We start from the raw sequence: 19,881 nt of genomic DNA on the forward strand, positions 1-19,881 counted from the left end.
TTCGTATTTCGTAGATCTCGTTGCAAAACCAAAATCAGGAATGCAACACAGTGATTATGAGAGAAGTACAAAAGATTGATAGACATTGCGGGACTTGTACTCTTGAGAATTCTGTTGGCACCATATCAGAATCGCCCGGCATTCATATTTTTCATTCAACACCTTTCAACGTGAATTCTTTTCAAGTCGGAACTCTAGCGATTTCCATGAAAGGATTCTTTTTGCCACATCTGGATTTGGTTTCATTTGTGATGAAATAAGCAAGCGTCATAGTGATGACCACTCACATATATTTCTTAACCTTTATATCAAGTTACTGATTCTTTAGTAAAAAAGAGTTAGGAAGAGAAACAGTTACAGAACATAAAAAGAAAAAAATCTAAAGTAAAAATATTAAAAAAAAAACAATCTAAATATTAATTTACTATTCCGGACGTCCGGTGCCAGAAAGAAAACATCATCATCGCAAGCATAATTTAATAAGAAACGAATTACCTTTCTTAATAGTTGTTTTTCCTCAATAAAATATCATTAAAACCATTCCCCTCCAACTATTTTATTACCGTTATTTGCTACGTAAAATTCATGTCGAAAAAATAAAATCATAAGGTTTTTCATCAGTTAAGGATCGTTTATACCAACGCATTTACAGTGAAAACTTTACTACTTACTTACATGTCATCTTAAAATTAGTACAAATACCAACGCATCTCAGGTGATTACCTCATTACATGTCATCATTATAACTTGGGCTACGACAACAGAATAGTCTTATCATTGTTTTGGCTATCGAGTATATATCCGACACACACACAATCAATCAATCGAGAACCTTACCACTCTATGTAAAAACATATTAGATATCAACGGATACATCTTGAGAGTCAAAACAATGAAAAGAATATGTTGTTGTCCTAGCCCTAATTATAACCAATTACTATTTTGTCTAAATAAATAAAATCATATGATGCTTTTGTTGATAAGGGCAGTTTAGATATGATAATTAAAGCGCATAATAACAAAACACTAAATAAAAGCAATGAAAACAACAACAAAATAAATAAAAAGGTGGAGAACACGACAAAATAAAACTAACACAAAAGACACTTATGTAATTAGTAGAAATAATAATAATAATAATAATAATAATAATAATAATAATAATAATAATAATAATAATAATAATAATAATAATAATAAACCAACTCCGGACAACGACAACCATACTAGAAACAAAAACAAAAATACTAATAACGAACAAGATAAATGCATCTGCAGATATCGCACAATTTTCCCGCTTCAAAATAAATGTCTAACTAAAAGCATAGTTTACCAGACCACAATATTTTCGAAAGAAAACCCGAATAACAAGAAATATTACGTAGGTATGACTTCCTTAGATTTAAAAACCCGATATTATGACCATAAAAGTACATCCAAAAATAAAAAAAAAACATAGAATGAAAATAACTGTGGCAAATAAATACTGGGAACTCAAATGTTCGCTGATAGTCGAATGGAAAATAGTAAGATAAACAAACACATGTAGAGACCTAGACGTCCAATGTAGATTATGCTTTCATGAACAAATTGCGATCCTATACTTTAAAGAACCCCAACATCTATTAAACGGTGGGAGAGAAATAGCGAACAACTTTGTTCACAAGAGAAACTTTGCTCTAGGATTGCGATACGAAATAATTTTAAACTAATAATAACAATGGAACATAAACAAATAAAAAAAACATACATATACAAAAATTATCATGTGTTTGTATATATATATGTGTGTATGTGTTTATATGTATATGTATGGGGATGTATATGCATATTTCTGTATATATATATATATATATATATATATATATATATATAAAAACTAACATAAGAAACACACATTTAACCTAGGATTAAAATAGGCCAGGACGCTCCCTACTAAAATAGCAAACACAAAGGAATGGGTCAACCGGAGGTCAGCTGGGCCTTTGTCCCGTAAGTGCCTGCTCATTGGCTGATTAGGAAGAGTGCAGTTGAAACTAAAGAGCTGATTGGCTAACTAAAAACTCAATAGTAGGTGCGTACATTTTTAAAAACGCGAGACAACCAAAAAATCCCCGCATAAGCCTGATGAATCCTAGCGTGGATGAGACGCGGAATATTTTGTGTAGCTTAATCGACATATATATTTTATAACTTACTACCATATATATATATATATATATATATATATATATATATATATATATATATATATATATATAGTTGTTTTATTTAAATTTCATTCAGAAAAATATACATTTTCAGAACAGAAATTTAATGTTTGAATAAAGGATATAATTCAGTTTTTTGCCCTAACCTATGGTTTCCGTTGCACGCTCATCTCCTCCAAGGGAAAATTATATATATATATATATATATATATATATATATATATATATATAATGTAATTCTTGGTTCGTTCAACATAGATAAAACCATATTTTCAGAAAATATATCAGTAAAGTCAATGAATGTTTGCATGTTACTAAAATAATTTAACATTGCGAATTATAAAAATATTAATTAAAATATAAATATTTTTCGTAAGTCGTTTCTGCGAGACTGCCCGGTTTTATTTTCGGTAACTTCCATTTCAACTACTCTCGAATTACAAGATAAGTAAAAAAAAGGTACTCATGCAGTGAGTGATGCGTGCTGAAATAATAACGTTATTATTTGAAAAGCCATTCTTAACATGGGGAAGGGGGTGTTTTGTACCTATTCTGTACTTTAACCTTGCAATTGAATAAAAAAGCATATCATAAAACTTTAATTAAACGTGGAAATACGATTTAAAAAAAAATAGCGCGGATCACTCTCTGCGTTAGCACAAAAAATCCCATATTTTTTTAAATTTAAATTCGTTTATGTATCTTACCTATTTTTAAATTGTAAATTCCCTTATTTATCTTAAGGCTTTTCACTCATGAAACATTACGTTTTAATTGTTTAGTTTCTTTCACGGCATTGTTTACATAAAAAAGTTTGTTTTAACTTTTTCTAAACTGTTTCATTTTACGACATGCCTCAGCGTATTATAAACACCCTAACCTCCCCATGTTGAAAACGGCTTTCAAATTAAACACGCCCTTCCACAAACCTCAAAAGCCGTTATTTACATGGGGAGGTTGGGGGTGTTCATTCCGAAAGCCGTTTTAACATGGGGAGGTTAGGATGTTTATAATATGCTGGGGCGAGTCGTAAAATTAACGAAGTTGCTATTTATTATTTATTGCAAAAATTGCTTGAAATTTATTTATTTGACAAAAAATACATTTTGGTACGCCTTGGGCGTTGAGTCCCATGGCGACCAGCAGAAAAAAAATAATAGTCGTTCTCTTAGTCCCCCACCCCACCCCGCACGTAACATTTTATTTACTGATGTTTCCGTAACTAAACGATTATTTGTCACATTTACAAACATTTATTTATTTATTTATTTTGAAAAAAAGTCTTACTCTTTATGAATATTAAAAGAAAAATGTTACTAAACATTTATTAGTAATTTTCTACTTTTACAAAAAAATTGATTTTAAATTTCTTTTTAAATGACGACTTTTATCGACTTTTTTAATAGTATTTGCGGATGGGTATGTTGACAAGAAATATCAGTTAAATTTTGTAAATATCCCCCATGGTGTTTATTCCGAAATCCGTTGTTAACATAGAGAGGTTGAGGGTGTTTATTCTGAAAGCCGTTCTTAACATTTGTGGAGGTGGACGTTATGTAAAATAAATAAATAAATAAATAGAAATAAAATCATTTACTGATAATTTCCCACCTTTACAAATATTTTTAATTTACATGCGCGGATGAACAAATTGTTGAATAGTGCGAAAGCACAAAACGTTTTTGTAATAAACTTCGGGTTTGCAAAATTCAACTGATATTTGTTGTCAGCATACCCATCCGCAATTACTATTTAAAAAATAAGTCGAGAAAAGTCGTCATTTAAAAAGAAATTTTTAAAATGTTTGTAAAAATAAAAAATTATTAATAAATGTTTAGTAACTTTTTTTCTTATTGTAGTAATATTGCTTGCAGGAGATTTCAGACAAATGTTATCTGTTACTCTTCAATCAACATCAGCAGATGAAATAGATGCTTGCCTCAAATACTCTATATTTTTATTCCATGCGAAGACATTAAACTTAACTCAAAATATGTGTGTCCAGCAAAATCCGCAAAAAAACTTTTGCATCACTTGTGGGAAATTGGGTACGGAAAAGTGCCAGCTGATCAGAGTTAAGGGCAAAATTCTTTGATTTTTAACTTCTGTAATTTTATTACATCAAAAGAATAGTTAGTTTAAAAGGTTTTTGCAGATATTCAAATTATAAGAATTCCACTTGACTGAGTGAACGAGCTATTCTTGTAGGTCAATACAAAGACGTCCATGAAATTAACACTATTATTCAATGTAAAATACAAATCCATCGACACTGTTGTGAAAGCAGATAAAGTAGTTAGTTATCACACAGTTATATTTGCCAGGGATGCCACCGTATGCATTGCAACTGAAATTTGGCGTACTAATTATCATGTTGTGAAATATAAACCAATCCAAGCTTTGCAATGGCACATGGCTTGCAGTAAAATAAATTAACAAACAATATCATAGAAATTACAATCTTAACAGGACTTTTCACAGATGAATATATCTTCATTCCATGCATTCCTATGATTCCACTGAATACATCATTACACTTTAGGAAATTTCACTTTCCAATTTTATTCTCGTTTGCAATAACCATCAACAAAGCACAGGGAACAATCTTTAAAATTGTGGGACGTATAATAACACACTTACTGTTTTTTCACATGGACAATTTATGTTACGTGTACCCATACAAAATGGAAAATTAAACCTATAAGAAACATGTTTTTCTCGTTTTAGAACTTTTTCAATTGCACTAATTTGAGCCACAGCAACGCGTGGCAGGGTACAGCGATTATATATATATATATATATATATATATATATATATATATATATATATATATATATATATATATAATCTTAAATAATAAATGGTTACCAGTTGAGGTAACTACGAGGACTGTACATCTAAAAAGACTAGTCTTAAGGCTACCAAAACACAGTAGAACTGCTCGCAATAATCCATAGTTTATCGGATAAAGTACTTAGGGAAATTCAGTTGTAATTATACTCTTCTAAGGATTTAAAGTTCACTTCTACTAATCCACAAAATAAAATTGCGAAATTCTCAGGGCTTCTACCGTATTATGGCTGAGAAATAGACCGCATGTTATCCCGTGTATTAAATAGAGCGTAATGTTCAAAAGGTTAGTCAAATTTCCCAGTACAACATACCGATTTCCGAGTTCCGAAATATAAACGTTTAGAAGGCAGCAGGTACAAACCGGCCGAAATATTGTTGAAAGACAAGTCATGATGAGAAGAGTATTAATAATACACACGAATTTAGCATGTAATATGTTTATGTTATTATATTAGTTCACACCCATGTTATAAACAAGACTAATTTCAGTTTCAAAGTAAAGAGTTGTTCTGATCTGTCCATTTAAAGTGAAAAGCATGTAATCAACAGGTGTATAAATTTTACATTACATTGAATATTTTCTCGTATATCTCACACGTCGCAGAGATTAATCATGTTGTACTTCTTAAGGAAATAGTTAGGCAGATGTTCGCGCTCGCTTCTAGAAATCTGCACCCACAGAAAATATGGGGAAATTCTATTTCCAGTCAACCTTTTTCTAAAAAAATCGCGAACGCTAACTAGATTTCTGCTTGAATACAACATTAACGATCAAAACCAAATTGCCTGTGAAGTATAAAGAGATTAACCGTCCCTATTCTTGCCTATACACATGCATACACGCACACATACACACGCGCGCACACACACACAAACACACACACATACACACACACATATATATATATATATATATATATTGATGTGTGTGTATGCGTGTGTTCGTGTGTGATAATGCTCCGCTTTACCAGGAACAGAACCTCATTTTATTGTTCATTTAAAAAAGGTTTTATTGGCAATACTTGCGTACAATAATTTCAGCCTACATCTTGTACTTTAGTAGATAATGACTTGATTATATATTATACAAGCTAGGCAGCTCATCAGTACGACAAGCTGCATAAAAATGAAATTCATAAAGTCACAACAGCTTATAGACTGACATTTCACAACAACAATAAGTGATTCAATATTTTACCGTACAGTTGCACTATAAGAAATGTATAGCTTTGGTATTGAAATTATTGAGCTACCATAAAGAACTTTGTGTTGTTTGTTTATATGTTTTAATATAATTACAATTAGTAAAATATATATGTCTACAACCACATGTGTGTATACACACACACACGTACACACACACACACACACACACACATATATATATATATTTGTATAACATTTTACTTCTATTCTCTCTCGTGTATATAGCGATTAATTGCCTCTTTTTCTTGCTGTTACCACAAGTAACAGAAAAAAATTATAATTACGCGATAACTTAAGGCATGCAATCTTAGCTAACAATCATTCGCTGACATTTATGCTGACGGCACTGCCATCAATGGCAACACATCAAAGGTCGTAAATAACCAAGTTCTCTCTGACTCTCTCTCCTCTGATTTCGAGTACGTTGTACAATGGGGAAAGCAGTGGCTGGTTAGTTTGAATGCATTTAAACCTAGCTTTTATCTTTACATAACCACCGCTCTGATCCCCATCTGGCATCAATTGAAATGAATGGCTCTCGTCTTAGGGAGGATTTATGTTTTGACAAACTTCTTGGCTATCTCTTTACTCCTGATCTGAAATGGAACACATACATCAAATCCGTTGCTAAAGTCGCTGGAAAATGGTAGGATCCTTCTACCGCTCGAGTAGATAACTCCATCCGTATGTAATTCTCTATGTACATAAACGCCAACTACGTCCAAGAATGGAGTACCGTTGCCACATTTGGGCAGAGATCGCTAGAAGCAGTTTATCCTACCTTGACAGAGCTCAACATAGATTTCGTAGCTTAGTGGGGGGGGAGGCGCTTGGATCTTCTCTGCAATCTCTTTCCTACAGAAGAGACGTTGCGAGCCTGTCTCTGCTTTATCGTTATTTTCATTACCCAAGCTTTTACGAAAAACTCTCATCTAGCCAAAACCACTATCGATAATTTCCCTCACTCTTTATCTATACCTAAACCTAAACATAGATTCCATGAACAAAGCTTCTTACTAAGAAATCCACATCTGTGGAATTTTCTTCCGTTTGCCTGTTTTCCAGCTGACTACACTTTGATTGTCTTCAAGTCCAACGTAAACCCGTTCTGGATGAAGCGTCCCCCTAAGTAATCTAATTTACAAAAATTCCAGTATTTACGATTACTACGCTATAATCCCATTGACTATTGTTAACACTTATCCTTGAGGGGCCTCCTGGCTTTGATAAGTAGTGACCTCTATGGAAAAAATCCAGACTCTTCGATTCTTGACAAAATTAGCCAAGCTGATGTTGGGAGATACCGTGAAAAAGTGTCCATTGATAAATAGCATGAATGTAAAAATATTGATAATAAATAAAAATAAATACGTTTCTTAATCGGATGTTGTCTTGAAATCATTGTTTATAAAGAGGGGAAACACCTCACTGTTAATACATGTACAATATGTAATGTGCTCACAGTGTCAGTACCACTAATAAAACACAACAAAAGCATAATCTAGGCGGTAAGTTGAAACATAACAAAGTATTCTTATGTACATCTATATCAAAAACCCTTGTAAACGTTTTTTTTAGGCGGTAAAAAGTTGTACATATTTTAGGTAATGCGTCATGACCCCGAACAATATAGTTATGGCTTAGTTTATTGCCAAATGCAGTCCTTCTAATGATCGGTATATAAAGTAAAGCACGGGTTTATAGACAGCTTCTTATAGGTACATGATTCATATATATGCATACATATATCTATAATATAAAGCTGAACGGGTACTTTTGCTAGTATATATATATATATATATATATATATATATATTCTATATCTATAAAAACAGAGATGTGTGTGCCACAGACGATTTCTGATTGGTTAATCCAATAATCACATCTCCTAAAAAACTATGGTTCGTAGGCTCTTAACTTTACCATAAAATATTATGGCTTTATTTATTGTCCATCTTGGAAGGGTTTAATTTTTTCCTAACTTGCGATTTACAAATTACAAAAATACGAAACTAGCTTACAATCTAACAATCGAACCTCCGACATCACGGCCGCCATTATGAAACTAAACTAAAAAAAAAAAAAAACGCGCGTTCACTCGTGGTTTGGGTACTTGTGCAGTTTTCCATTGACATTAAAAAATGGAAATATTTTTAAAAAATATATATTGTACGTACTCGTCATGGGATAAAGTTTTCCTACAGAAAAAATCACGTAATTTCATCAAGTAGTTATTTTTTATAGCGAAAAAAGAAAAAAAATCAACGCTACAAGCGAAATTAAACAGAAAGTTCAAGTAGGGGGATTTTCCCTTTTTTTTTATAGCGAGGCCAAATTTCGCGAATTTGGCCTTTTTTTTAAAGCAGTTTGGCCTTCAAAATTTCTGTTTGGCCATTTTCTTCACCGATGAAATAAAAAAAAGCAAATAAAAACAACGCAATACAACTTTTAAAAATACGGCACACTTTTATTGTTCTTGTTTGTTTTTTTTTGGTAATTTTCCTTATTTTTATATTTTTTCAAGATAATACTATTAAATGGACACTATTATGCCAAATTAGCCCCCCCCCCAAAAAAAATGCACAAAAATTCGAGATTTAAGGTTTTGACGAGATAATTTAGCGAATTGTCCGGACTATTGTGAGATAACCATCCATTAGTTTTTCCTGAAATTTTGCCACAAATTGTATTTCATTACATAGATGTGCATAGTAAATACATTTCTTTGCCGAAAATTCCCGTTGCATCTCCAGATTTCATCGGTGAAAGAAAAAGGCCAAACAGAAATATTAAAGGCCAAACTGCTTTAAAAAAAAGGCCAAATTCGCGAAATTTGGCCTCGCTATAAAAAAAAGGGAACTCCCCCTACTTGAACTTTCTGTTTGGTTAAGAATCAAGATGGCTGAATTATTAATTACTCGCCGATAAGACTATCATTACACACAAAAAAAATATAGATTTATTTTTGGGTAAAGTTCCCCCGGGTTTTCCTTTCACTTGAGTAAATAATGGTCTTTTGTTATATATATGGCGTACTATTATCCTTATATATATGATGTTTATGTTTATAACAACATCTTAATACGGCGCTGCCGCTGCTGATCCATAGTCGTTTCGACTGACGGATGCCACACAAATGTTTATATATATATATATATATATATATATATATATATATATAAGTGTCTGTGTGTGTCTGTGTGCATTTCCCTACGCTAAAACTCTGTCAATTTTAAGCCTAGAGATTCGAAATTTGATATACAGGGTACTGAGATCTGGGAAAATCGATGTGATATGTTTTCGACAGAAATTTGGCGATTAAGTGGTCAATATTCAACAATTTGACCTTTGAGAACTCTACCAAACTCCTCCTACAATTTTGGGTCTAAACAGTAAACACGTGATATTTTAGATATAGATTCCTTGGACATGGATCTAACTTATTAACTTTACTTGATCCCTAAACAATAAATGTTAAGAGGTCATAATAGGGGTCAAAGTTTTAAAAAATTGACCGTTTTTTTTTCTCCGCATTAACCTCAAAACACCTGGGCAACGCCGGGCACTGATTGCTAGTATATATATATATATATATATATATATATATATATATATATATATATATATATAGTAATGATATCACCGAACTATTTAAGCAAACATTGACCTTTACTTATAATTATATAATTATGACCAAACGTCCCATTTTCGAAGGTTTAAAAACAGTCATTAAAATAAACATTGTTATTTTCCTTTTATTGCAAATAGAAAATACTGCTTTATATAACAGAAAATAAAAATACAGTCACTTTTAGGCCAGTTTTATGAATCCATCGGGATTTATTTGGGAAATGAAACTATCTTTCGTAATAGGCAGTAACGTGTGTCCGTGACCTTTTAACTTTATCCTGTGGCGTTGAAGGATAAGTGTATTTAGTGGCTAAGCTTGCTTCTATTTTTGTCGGCTGTGTATATACCCACTTGAATAGCAGGTTCCTCGAGGATACACGATGGACTGATCGATTTTAAAATGTAAATGTATTTTTCAAATATTTTTTGTAAGCCTGTGCTACATATTATTAAAATCATGTCACAGATTATATCTTTCTCGACATCTTTTTATGTTAATCATTATTCATTTACTAGTACAATACAGAGTGTCCTATACTTACGGGGTCGTCAATTGTTAAACGTGATCAATTGATAATACGTAGGCTATTTTTATTTGAAATCATTTACATTAAAAAAGTGAAGTGGTGTGAGGAACTCAGTCTCATAAAAAGAAAAGTTTATGAGACTAATAATCTGTAGGTGGTTATTGTCGAATTCTATCAGGAAATTAATATTCTAAGTATACCAGTACGTACGTTTAACTGAATTCAGCCAAAGCATATCAGTATACACACACACGCAAGCACCCAGGCAAACACACACACAAACACACACACACACACACACACACATATATATATATATATATATATATATATATATATATATATATATATATATATATATTACGACACATACACATTAGGTATGAGATTATTAAACCATAACAGCAAGTTTTAGTTTCCTTTCTATCTAAGCCAGAGGTGTTAAGGAAATATATTATTATTATTATTATTATTATTATTATTATTATTATTATTATTATTATTATTATTATTATTATAGCCTATATATATATATATAAATGTAACTCTGGGTTCGTTCGTAATTGATAGTCTAACTAACCACTGGACAGATGGCTTCCACATTTTGGTATAATATGTTTACGTGTTTTTATATATCTCTTTTTAATTATAACATTATACTTAATTTTTCTATAATAAATAGGTGGGGGGTTTTGTGTACGGATGGGCCATTTTTTTATTTGGGGACAATTATTTCACACCGCGTGCCATCACGTGACATCACTAAACGGAACTTTTATGTACCAAATTGACTCTTTTCGTTTAAAAATGGAATTATTTCTCTTTCGTTAATATATATATATATATATATATTTAATATTTCGTGTTTTATATATATAAAGTACAATTGTTGAATGTTATTCTCTTGATTATATTTGTTTGGGAGAAGCACAATTAAAAAAAAGATTAAAAGGAGCAAATTTTAAATTTCTATTCCATTTTTTCAACAATCTATCGCGTACTTCGCAAGTTTTATCATAAGTTAACGAGCAACCCATAAAAATCTGGTAACTGAGTGTCAAATCTGCTTAAAAGATTGTAAATATATATATATATATATATATATATATATATATATATATATATATATATATATATATAGAACCTCTCCCTAACATACTGGCAATAATTTGGTTCCGTCCTTCCCTTGAGTGTTCTAATAAGAGGGATTGATTTACTAGGATCTGTATTAGAAGCTGAGCAAAATTATTTTATTGTTGAATTTTTTGAATTTTGGTTAAATTTGTTAGTTTGCAATCGCTAAACGCCCACACAAAAATTGAAGAAGATAAAATTAAAAAGAATGGTACTCATGCAGAATTTATTCCCCCCACCCACCCACACATACACCGGATTCCAATTAGTTTAGGGTTCGACCGGCCATTGGGGTGACCGAATTCAGCCGAGCGTTGTCAAAATAATTCTCACTTTTCAAATATTTTTAACAAATAAATGTTATCAAAGTCATACTTACGAAACTATTTAAGCGCTGCCTCAAGGAAAAGTGCTTTCCGACCCCCTGGAAGACCTCATCAGTTTGCCCTGTATTTAAGAATTCAGGTCAATAAGTCTCCTCTGTGTTATGAGTAAGTTTCTGGAATCAATATTAAATAGAGAAATAGTCAACCACCTCAGCAGGTATAACCTTCTTAGTGACACACAATATGGTTTCCGCTCTGCAAGATCTACCGCAGATGTGCTGACGGTTATATCCCGCAGGATTAGTAAATCTCTTGACAAAGGCTTCCTTTCTAGGGCAATTGCTCTTGACATATCAAAGGCCTTCGACAAGGTATGGCATAAGGGTCTACTTCACAAGATTTCCAGCTACGGTATAACTGGAAATGTTTTCTCAATCATTAAATCATTTCTCTCCGATAGGCTTATAAGAGTAGTGGTAGATGGACAAAAATCGGAGGCCTGCAATATAAATGCTGGGGTCCCTCAGGGGTCAATCCTGTGCCCAACTCTCTTCCTGATCTACATCAATGACCTTCCTAAACACATACTTAAATCATTCGTTGACATCTATGCTGATGACACAACCATCTACAGCAACACATCAAAGGCTGTAAATGACAAAGTTCTCTCTGATTCTCTCTCCTCTGATCTCGAGCGCGTGGTTCAGTGGGGGAAGATGTGGCTAGTTACCTTTAATGCATCCAAAACAAAACTCCTATCCTTACATCATCAACGCTCTGATCCCCATCTGGCATCAATTGTGATGGATGGCTCTCGTCTGGGTGAGGCCCCGAGTTTTGACAAGCTTCTGGGTTTGACCTTTACTCCTGATCTGAAATGGAACACGTACATCAAGTCTGTTGCCAAGGTCGCTGGAAAGATCGTGGGATCCTTCTACCGCTCCAGAAGATATCTCACTACTGATGCAATTCTCTATCTATATAAAAGCCAAGTACGTCCAAGGATGGAATACTGTTGCCATATCTGGGCAGGAGCTGCCAAAAACAGCCTATCATGCCTTGACAGAGTACAAAATAGACTTCGTGGCTTAGTGGGGGATGCCCTTTGCTCTACCCTGTAACCCCTCTCTCACAGAAGAGACGTTGCGAGCCTATCCTTGTTTTATCGTTATTTTCATGGCAGGTGCTCGTCTGAACTCCAATCCCTGGTCCCCCATCGCCAATCTTTCACGAAAAACACCCGTCTAGCTGAATCCACTGTGAAAAATTTCCCCCACTCTATATTTGTGCCTTAATCAAAACGCGGATTCCATGAACAAAGTTTCTTTCTTAGAATTGGACGCCTGTGGAACTCTGTTCCATCTGCCTGCTTCCCTCCGGACTACAACTTGGATGTCTTCAAGTCTAATGTTAACAAATTCCTAATGAACCGCCCCCTTAAGTAAACACTCCATCAAATCTCCACACTAACGTAATGTACTTTCAATAACCCTTATCCCTGAGTGGCTTCCGGGCCTTGATAAGTGGTGATCACTGTGTAAAAAAAAAACAAAAAAAAAACGATACCGAGAAATTGTCAGAAAATGGCTTAGTTATTTGTTTCGTTTTTTACCTATCCGCAAATACTATTAAAAAAGTCGATAAAAGTCGTCATTTAAAAAGAAATTTAAAAACAAATGTCTGCAAAAGTGAGGCATTATTAATAAATGTTTAGTAATTTTTCTTTTAATATTCATAAAGAGTAAAACTTTTTTTCAAAACAAATAATGTGACAAATAACCGTTTAGTTACTACGACAACGTCAGTAAATAAAAAAGTGTTACGTGCGTTTGTTTCATAAAGGGAAGCTAGTTGCCATGGAACTCAACGACCAATGAGTACCAAATTCTGTTTTCAAAAAGAAACGTTTATTACCAACTTTCTTTTAAAAAAAGTGCAAGTTTTCCTGAAAAAAAAACTTTCACCTAACAATGTATGGCAAAAATAGCGACCCATAAAAATCTGGCGTACTTCTACACTTTATTGCCGAAATTGGAGACGCCATTTTTTTTCACGCACTTGCTATCCAAATCTAGGGGAGACATCATTATGTGGCCGAACGATTGCTTCCGGAAACGGAAAGAATACATTTACCAAAATTAACATTCATTACTTCCGGAAACGTTAAATTAAACCAAAATTATCATTTATTACTTCCAGAAACTTGGTAAACCGATATTACTGGAGAAAATGAATCTTGACAATTCAAAAAAATATTTAAAATTATTTATTTGTTCAAAAAACAAAAACAAAACAAAACAAAACAAAAAACTATTTTATAAAAGTCCATTGTTGCTTTAAAAGTAAATAAAGCAAGTAAAAGAGAATATATATATACGTAATTGTTTAATTGGAAATGTTTTAATTTAATTGATGAGAACAGGAAAGTTTTTCATGGAACATTTTTTTTTAATTAAAAACAGAAAATTGAAATGACATATAAATAATAGTTTAACCTGGGCGAGCGCCATATGAAAACCAAAACAAAACCAAAACATTTATTAGTTTCTTTTTTTGTTTGTTTATTTTTTCGTTTGTGTGTTTTTTTTTGTTTTGTTTTTCGAACAAATAAATAATTTTAAATATTTTTTTTGAATTGTCAAGATTCATTTTCTCCAGTAATATCGGTTTACCAAGCTTCTGGAAGTAATAAATGATAATTTTAGTTTAAGGGAGTAATAAATGTTAATTTTGGTAAATTTATTTAGTTTAATTTATCGTTTCCGGAAATAATAAATGTAAATTTTGGTAAATTTATTCTTCTCCTTTCCGAAAGCAATCGTTCGGCCAGATGTCTTCCCTAGATATGTATAGCAAGTGCGTGAAAAAAGTGGCGTCTCCAATTTCGGCAATAAAGTGTAGAAGCACCAAATCTTCTAGCTGAGTGACAATTTTTTTAAAAATATTGAAAAAAAAAAAGAAAGAAAGAAAAAAAGAATAGAAACTCAAGAACCAGAAATTCGGAGGAATTTTTGACACCCCTAACAGAAAACTGCGAATAAAATATTAAAAAACTCGTAATTTCTCTTTTTAAAGTGAGTTGTTTATTTTCTATATGGAATATACTTTCAAAATAAAGTTGTTTAAAAAATAATAGAAATATTATTTTTTATTTAAAAATAAAACAGTCCTTACAAAATGTTTACAAAATGCCGGCGTGCCTTCATTCAGTCATTTTTTTACGTTATAAAATCAATAGAATTTTACAAGTTAAATATTTTTCAATTTTTAAACTTAAAAAATCTATCAAACATTTTCTATTGGTTCAATTTTTACGATATTTTCAGGGTCAATGTGAACTTGTATGCTCTTTCCAATAAACCAAATATAATATTTTAGACAATCGTTTTTTTTTCAAATTCACACCCCATTTTGAAATGTTTATTAAAATTTTAATAATTAATTTATGTGTCAAAGTTTTATATATCACAAATTGAAGATAAAAGATCAATAAAGAAAATATTCCAATTTAAAACAAAAAAGAATAGTTTTTTTTGGAAATTTACCTGTAAAGTCCAAAGTGTAAAACCTTTTTAAAAAAAAACACACGTTGATTTTTTTTAATGAAAGCTCATGTTGTGCTTACATAGTCAAGTAAATACCAGACGCTGACGGCAAATTTGTCTATCTCATAGAATTTTTTCTTTTTTAGATATTAAAAAAAAATTAGTCGATGAAGAAGTATTAAAATATATCAATCAAAAACTCGTGTATTTCATTAAAAGAATTTTTAAAAAATCGATGAAGCGGATTTTTTGTTCTAGGGAAAAAACTTATAAGTGAATGTGCGTTTCTGTTTTAACTACGGAGGATGAAAAATACTTATTTTGGTTAACACACGCAATAAAAAAGAGACATTATTTATGCCCTTGGAAGAAACCATACTTCATAGATTTCATTTAAGCAGCAGCGGCTATTTAACGATTCGCACAAAACATGTTAGAACAATGCGATTTTCTAGGACCCTCGCTTTAAAAAATCATTTTATTTAAAAAATACATGGAATTTAAAATATAAATATGGATAAATTCTTAATAATTAAGAATGGAACTACCCATTTAATAATATTTTTTTAGGAAAGTGATTTTTTGGCATTTATATATATACATATATTTATAAGCAAGTCAAAATATGTTGATTTTTATATTTTTTAAGAAACCGCTTTAAAGAAACAAATATTGCATAATTTGCTATTAAACCTCTTATTTTTTTTAAATTGGTCTTTGCTCCTTTAATTGAAAACAAATTAGGGTTTGAATTATATTTTCAAGTAGTTATAAGCTTCAAAAAATAGTAAGTTGTATTATTAAGGTTCTGATCATCATTTTTAATGGCCACTTTCTGATACACCAATAGAACTTCTCCCAAACATACTTGCAATAATTTGGTTTCGTCCTTCCTTTCAGTGTTTCCAATAAGGGGGATTGATTTACTAGGATTTGTATTAGGAGCTCGGCGCTTATTAAAATTATTTAATTGTTGAATTTCTTGCAATTTGGTTAAATTTGTTAGTTTGCTAGCGCTAAAAGCCCACACAAAAAAATTGAACAAAAGGCAAAATTAAAAAGAATGGTACTCATGCAGAATTTACCCCCGCTCGGATTCGAATTAGTTCAGGGTTCGACCGGTAATCACCAGATTCAGCCTAGCCTTGTTCAAATGTTGAAACACTAAACCAACATTCTATTTATTTTTTTTTTGCAGAATTAACTAATGATGGGAGTATTTTTTCCGTTTATTTTCTATTGACAAAAAAAAATTACATTCTCTTGAAAAAAAAATCTAACTTTTCTCTACTTCACCTAACTACTTCACATTGTTCATATAAAACATTCATATTTTCTTTTTATAATAAAAATTCTGTTTTCAAAAAGAAATGTTTACTGCCAACTTTCTTCTTAAAAAAAGTGCAAGTTTTCCTGAAAAAAAAACAAAAGAACTTTCACCTGACAATTTATGGTAAAAATTCACCTTTTCTTGGGAAAAAACCCAACTTTTATTGATAAAAAAATGAAAAAAAAAAAAATAAACAATACAACATGCAATTTGTTATGAGGAATGTGTTCCATTTTAACAAACTGAGCCACAGCAACGCGTGACCGGGTACAGCTAGTAATAATAATAAAAATAAAAATCATAATAATATATAGAGAGATAGATAGATAGGTAGATTTGTATTTAAAAAAATAAACATTAATTGAATACTTACGATTCCGTGCGAATTGTTTATTCAGTTTCCTATTTTAAAATCTGTAAAAGAAAACAGGATTTGACATGAACAGAAGTAAAACCGAATGAATAGATGGGGAATGTATTCCAGTATTCTATAATTTTATTAACGTGTCATTAAAATAACAGAACGACTTAATACGTCTCTATATATATTGAAATATACGTATATTTATTTTAAGTTGAGTATTAGGTCGGTGCAAAGACATATAATCACGATCTTATTTATTACTTTTCTTTTCAGATTATAAAAGCATCCTATTTTTTTTTCAGTATTTTTATCCGAAAACAACCTTCTCAAGTCCACGAAAAGGGAGTCATATTCCATTTTACACTGCACTACTGACCAAAAATGTAGAAGAATTTAATCAGGGGACATTATCCTTACCTAATTCATATGCATTTTCCCGTATTTTCGGAATGACACAACCATTTAGATGGTCTTAGATTAACATTACAAGAGAAGACTTCATATGAATTCAATCTAAATTTTACATTAAAACCTAAATAATTTTACAATCAGAGAATTTATAAGCTCGTTTACAGACGGAATCATATAATAGAGTTTTTTTGGGGGGGGAAAGAATTTTTCAAATACACAAACATTTTGCACCGATCAAATACTTAATTGCACTTACATCTATGTTTTTTATTTCTCTATATATGATTTACTCCAAAACAAATTAACCAATCATTATTTAATCGGAATCACACTTGCTTGGCGTAAAAGGAGATTATACTGGCTATACCAATTCTTATTTAGCTTTATGCAAACCTTCAGAGAAAGTATGATCAATTTTTATAAAAATTAAGTAGCCATGAGTTTGGTAATTTAAAAATAACATTCTAACAATGCGTATAAATCCATGCCTAATAGATATCCCACTGTTTTTTAGAGGTATTTAATTAAGTCCAAGCTATTGTAATATGAAAATATGCAAAATGCATATTGCTACATAATTACTAAACACTAACGAACGGTGATTCCGTGAATGTTAATTCATTCTTAATAGGAAATGGTTTTTAAAATTTCCTTATAGTTTTTAAAATTTCCAATAATCAATGCCATGTCATGGATTTGAATCAAAAGTCAATTAAGTCTTGTAGATATAATGTTTACTAGAATTATATTGTAATTTCAATGTTTGTAAGTGACAAAGAATTGGTGTAAAACTATTCAACGAATAAATTTTAATCGTTATTGGTCGGTCTGTTGGCACTGAACTATAGAATTTTAATTTACGTTGTTCTCTGAGGCCTAAGATAAAATAGTATTTTTCTCATAGGAACGCAGATTAAATTCTTTAATATTTTTAATTCCTCCTATAGTCTGAAGATTTTATGGACCCTTTTTAAAAATGACCAATTCTCATTATGTAGTCATGTTTGCATGTATCCATTTTACTTGTCTGACTCCAGTCTACCGCCTACATTGCTTGATTAATCGTTACCAAACTTGGTTAAAATATCGATCATAACTTATAGCAAAATTAATTTTTAGATAAAGATTAGAAGAAAAGTTTAAATAAGAGTTTTAATGATAGTGTCGATTTGTTTCATCGTAGCGGCGGATTGTTCTAAATTTTCTGTACGGGCTTCACTCTAACCTAAATCCTTACGAGCACGTAGAATTTCATCCTCATCAGATTAATGTTCCTTGCCAAGATTTCAATCGGATACCTCATTCTAACCCCATCTTAAAATTTTCCATCCGCTGACGTTTAAAGTTTTATCATAGAGTATTCTTGTCATGTTTTCACTGACGAATCTTTGTCTCATTTGGAGGTTCCAGGTAATGTGCATAAAAGTATCTGTAATTTTATCACCCCCTAAAGATTTTTATTTTTATGCATTCTCTCACTCACACAGACGTGATGTTGTTAGTCTCAGTCTTTTCTTGAAACACTATTATGGCATGTGTTCGTAAAAATGGTTAGATCTGTTCCCTTCTTTTTTTGTTCTAGCTCGCTTTACTCGCTCATATATTTGTCCCCGATTAATTCGTCGTTCTAATACATTGTTGTATTACTACTTTCTATCTCGATTGCTTCTCTCCGAGAACCGCATGGCTGTGGGACTCTCTGCTTGCTAGCTTTTATTCGCCTACCTTTAGACTTGGTTTATTCAGGACAAGCTCCCCTTAAAAAGAGAATTATCCAGATTAAATAGCAATTTTCTTTTTACACAGTGATCACCACTTATCAAGGCGCGGAAGCCACTCAGGGATAAGGGTTATCGCAAGTACATTACGTTAGTGTGGAGATTTGATGAAGTGTTTACTTAAGGGGGCGGTTCATTAGGAATTTGTTAACGTTGGACTTGAAGACATCCAAGTTGTAGTCCGGTGGGAAGCAGGCAGACGGAACAGAGTTCCACAGGCGTGCAGTTCTAAGAAAGAAGCTTTGTTCATGGAATCCGCGTTTTGATTTAGGCACAGATATAGAGTGGGGGAAATTTTCCACAGTGGATTCAGCTGGACGGGTATTTTTCGTGAAAGATTGGCGAGGGGGGAACAGAGATTGGAGTTCAGACGAGCACCTACCATGGAAATAACGATAAAACAAGGATAGGCTCGCAACGTCTCTTCTGTAGGAGAGAGGTTGCAGGGTAGAGAAAAGGGCATCCCCCACTAAGCTACAAAGTCTATTTTGTACTCTGTCAAGGCAGGATAGGCTGTTTTTAGCAGCTCCTGCCCAGATATGGCAACAGTATTCCATCCTTGGACG

General features: G+C 31.9%; 1 long non-coding RNA gene across 1 annotated transcript in view; it reads right to left on the bottom strand.

Annotated features, from left to right (window-relative positions):
• LOC145288112 (uncharacterized) overlaps positions 1-19,881 on the bottom strand; it is a 483,797-nt gene that overhangs the window by 285,978 nt on the left and 177,938 nt on the right. Inside the window, exon 2 of the long non-coding RNA XR_013869266.1 lies at positions 17,136-17,176. This is a non-coding gene — a long non-coding RNA (uncharacterized LOC145288112). The remainder of the gene's footprint in view (positions 1-17,135; positions 17,177-19,881) is intronic.

This window comes from Euprymna scolopes, chromosome 11 (genome assembly GCF_053919585.1).
Source record: "Euprymna scolopes isolate OS-2025 chromosome 11, ASM5391958v1, whole genome shotgun sequence".
NCBI classification, from domain to species: domain Eukaryota; kingdom Metazoa; phylum Mollusca; class Cephalopoda; order Sepiida; family Sepiolidae; genus Euprymna; species Euprymna scolopes.